The 5000-nt window shown below is 35.8% G+C and overlaps 1 non-coding gene across 1 annotated transcript; it reads right to left on the reverse strand.

Annotated features, from left to right (window-relative positions):
• Window positions 1-915: 915 nt before the first annotated feature.
• On the reverse strand, window positions 916-988 carry Trnat-agu. Its single transcript has one exon. It is a non-coding gene; the product is annotated as a tRNA-Thr (tRNA).
• Window positions 989-5000: the final 4012 nt, after the last annotated feature.

Below are 5000 nucleotides of genomic sequence, written 5' to 3' on the forward strand. Positions count from 1 at the left end.
ACAATCCTTAATTTCTTATACTACCTCTACTGCTGCTTTACTAATGCTATACTACTCCTCCTCGCTCTTCTCCTCCTCCCCCCACCACACACGCACACAGGCGCGCGCACGGTGTACATATCAAAGAGAGCTTTTATACAACTGAAAGTGGAGAAACTTTTCATACTATAAGGCATCAAAGGAAATGAAAGAGTAGGTTGTAACCGTAAATTATTTCCAACAAAGTGTTTTTCTCTTTTCTCCCCCTCATTGTCTGTAAAATTGACTTATCCCTCCCACAAAGAAGTATATATATATATATATATATATATATATATATATATATATATATATATATATATATATATATATATATATATATATATATATATATATATATACATATATATATATATATATATATATATATGTATGATTATAATAGTAGATAAATAACATAAAACAATAAAGTCTACACGAGTACTTAATAGATCAGTTCCTGGAGAATAAAACACAATGGATGTTCTAAATTGCCAATGCTCAGAATTCATAAAAAAAAAGAAAAAAAAAAAAAAATAAAAAAAAAAAAAAAAAAAAATAAAAAAAAAAAAAAAAAAAAAAAATATATATATATATATATATATATATATATATATATATGTATGTATATATATATATGCATATATATATATATATATATATATATATATATATATATATATATATATATATACACTCTAGCTTATCCTATTTCTCTGCAACATACAGAACATTGAAATTTATGGACATACTCCTCACATATTTGTAGCAATCTTTACAATCTTTCTGATATGACTTCTAAGCATCTTCTTAAATTATGTGAAGTGGGCATCTTATCATAGGAATGAATTCGAAGTTTACTCTTTATCTTAAAGGAGGAAAAGTATCCTCTCCACGTGCCTTCAGGGAGGATCGAACTCCCGGCCTCTGGTTTACTAGACCAGCGCTCTAGCCACTGAGCTATGAAGGCTCTGTGGAGAGCTTTGGAGCGAGCTGATGATGCTAAGATAGAATATATGTATATGTATATATATATATATATATATATATATATATATATATATATATATATATATATATATACATACATATGTATGTATGTATGTATGTATGTATGTATGTATGTATGTATGTATGTATGTATGTATGTATGTATGTATGTATGTATGTTGTATGTATATATATGGGTAGAGACAATAATGTCATAGTCGACATCGGCTGATGGTGGCCTTCTACAAACACACACACACACACACACACACACACACACACACACACACACACACATACACACACACACACACACACACACACACACACACACACACACACACACACACACACACACACACACACACAAATATTCAAACACACATATACATTAGATATGCTTCTTGAACATCTATATCAATATACATGTACACAACACCTGTATACATGCGCATAACCGCGTGACCCCACTATTCTAAGACGAAAATGGTGGTGACCACCACTTGGTGTATCATACCCAATAAACTGACAGATTCTGAAGTGAAGAGGCAGAACGCATAACCACCATAAATAGGATATTGGTATATATAACATCAGTAAAAAGAAGCGAATCAATATATCAGGGTTTCAACCGGAAAACTGCATTAAATCCACAATAATTCTATCGTATCTGAAAGTAAATTTATTGTGAATGTGTTTACGTGCCGGGAAGTATTCTCCTTACCAATAATCATAAGGTGCATTCTGCCTAAAACTGTAATAAATGCAAGAAGTTGATGATTTATATTGCAAACGATACATGTTGCACTACGAGATGAAGAGGATTTTGTCGTACATTTTTTATTATCTGTGGAATGGGATTTTGATCAAATCGCATTCAGTAATTCATTTGCTTTTGCACGAGAAGCTTTCAGGGACTTGGGGAAGTGGTATGCATTGTTTATTTTATTAGGGAAAATGAAGATTTCTTGTTTTGTTATATATATATATATATATATATATATATATATATATATATATATATATATATATATATATATGTGTGTGTGTGTGTGTGTGTGTGTGTGTGTGTGTGTGTGTGTGTGTGTGTGTGTGTGTGTGTGTGTGTGTGTGTGTGTGTGTGAATATATATATATATATATATATATATATATATATATATATATATATATATATATATTTATATATTTATATATATATTAAAAGAATACTATAGAAGAAATAATTACTATGCGTCTATTTCTACATAAGAGTGGTTACTTCCTTCAGCTAAAGAGCAAAATAGTTTTTTTTTTTTTTTTTTTTTTTAATGAAACTAACGTGTTATCCTATATGCTACCACATACACACCTTTTGACACAAATATACTGAACTGCCGGTGAAATAGATCAAACTGTGACGACCAATGTAACCAACATAACGTAACAATATATTTTTAAAAACTTGACTGACGTGTAAAGTGACTGATGATTCGCTCAGTGTACAAAGAGCTTAAATTTAGTCAATTGCTCTACAAAACAGCCTGATATTGCATACAATTTATTAAATAACTATGACGGGTTTTCGTTAGGTTAACTCAAGCTTATATGGCAACTTAACCAGTATATAAACTACCTAAAAATCAAACTCCTTTAGAGTGTTTATTTAGTTATAGGTTTAGATTTTTAATTGCTATTGAAGATTCTACTTTAAGAAAACATGCCGTTGCTATTATTGCTAGAATTTCATTGCAGAACATATTAAGTTTTTGATAACGTACATAAGTGATGTTGTAATCTTATCTGAATTCAAATTTCAAAAAAAATCTAAGTAAAGTTTCAATAACTGAACAAAATGTGATCTAATACCATCATATTTTATGTAAACTGGAACGAAGACTCTCTTCGGGTTACATTATAGCGAAAAGATTCCTGTTACGCTCCTTCCTTACGATACCAGTCCTCTCCTAGTGAAAACATTTATCCTTAAATTTGATTAACTATAGAATTCACTCTAGAATAGTAGTTCCTAAAGCGAATGTTTGAGGGACATTTTTGTAGACAATTTGCTAGAAGTTCGCAAGTGCTCATATTAAGGATATACTATGAAGTCATGTCATCAAGGAATAATGTATAACAACTAGGTAAACTAAGGCTGCTAAATATTTTTTCTTTCTTCATCAAAAAATTATATCGCCGAGTCGAGGTGTTTGTGGTTGCGAATGTAAAATCGTTGGGACCCGCTGTTAGTGATATAACAGCACATACCTCACTCTGTGTATATAGGGTAGAAAAAAAAACTAAACTAATATGCCAAAGCAAACTATCATAAAACGGCATTAGGTGATTAATTTATCCTTCCTGATGACAGCAGATAAGGGGGGGGGGGGCAGCGCTAACTCCCTTTCCCACTCAGTTAATTAAGACCTATTACACATCAAATAGGGGCCACTGTGGCCGAATGGTTAGAGCGTCGGACTCAAGACTGTCACGACGGCAATCTGAGTTCGAGGGTTCGAGTCACCGACCGCCGCGTTGTTTCCCTTAGGCAAGAAACTTCACCTCGATTGCCTACCTAGCCACTGGGGGACCAAGTCAGCCCAAGTCAGTGCCGGGTAAATAGAGATGGTGACTCGATAAAAACACCGGGCGGAAGGCAATGGCAAACCACCGCTCTAAATTGCCAAGAAAAATCATGGAAGCACATGATCGTCAAGGCTGCGGTGGTCGAATGGTTAGAGCGTCGGACTCAAGACTGTCACGACGGCAATCTGAGTTCGAGAGTTCGAGTCACCGACCGCCGCGTTGTTTCCCTTGGGCAAGGAACTTCACCTCGATTGCCTGCCTAGCCACTGGGTGGCCAAGCCAGCTCAAGTCAGTGCTGGTCCCAAGCCCGGATAAGATAAGAAAAGAATGTTACCTAAAAAAAAAAAAAAAAAAAGGTAACACCGGCACTCTCCGTGGAAAGGAACTGGGGACCCTACCACGTACTCACTCCAAGAGCATCACAACGTGAAAACTGCAATTGAGTATCATGCTGTGACCACGGCGGCTCAGACATGAACCTACCGTTAAATGATGATGATGACACATCAAATCATAATAATGTTTGTTCTTTATTCATTCACTTTATCTATCTTTGTACCCTATCGTTTCTATTATATTTATTTATTTGCTCTTTTTATTCGGTAATAGGCCATTCAGTTGAGGAGGATATTTACTCCACTCGCTATCACTCGTGGTCGATGTTCTTTTTTGGCAAGGATAAACACAAGAATATTTAGGGGAAAACGTCAACACACGTCTAGGAAGAATATTTTTGTTAAAGTTAAGCTGATCGTTCTTTGTTTTTGGGAAACAACGATGGACCCGTTGTTTCGGGTGTTCTATAATTTCGAATCGTCTATTGAACTTACTTGAGTATGGCATGTTGTTTATCATTATTAACATTTTCTAGGTGAAACCTACACAAAGCCTATTTTTTCATAATCTCAAAGACTGGACTATGTACAGTTATACATGATGAAACAGAATAACAAAACTATAGTTCAAGTATACAGTACACATTACCATTGCATTGGTATTGCAAGCATAGCAGGGAAGTGGAGAGATCTCTGCCTATTTAGCCATGTCATTGTGAAAACATCTATGATCCGTGTGGACCCCGGGGTAGAATAGGTCCAACGTACCCTCTGCGTGTCGTAAGAGGCGACTAAAAGAGGTTGGCGGCAGGAAGGGCATCCGGCCGTAAAAACCCCTGCCAAGCCAATACATGATGCGGAGAATCAGGAATGCAGACAGAGGATACGGCTAAAGAAGCAAGCTCAGAGGAAGAAGAGATCTCGGGCTTGACCATGGGGCTCTTGGCGCTGCATGGCCTCGTCCTGCGCTTTGGCGGACACGGGTAGTTCGACATATCGCTGCCGGAGGTCCACTCCGAATGAGCGTAGGCCTTGAAAGAAAGCTCCCGAGAGAGCGCAGAGCTGCGGCCTCGCGAGCAAGATTCGGACAGCA

The sequence above is a fragment of the Penaeus monodon genome, chromosome 17, assembly GCF_015228065.2.
Source record: "Penaeus monodon isolate SGIC_2016 chromosome 17, NSTDA_Pmon_1, whole genome shotgun sequence".
Lineage (NCBI taxonomy): Eukaryota > Metazoa > Arthropoda > Malacostraca > Decapoda > Penaeidae > Penaeus > Penaeus monodon.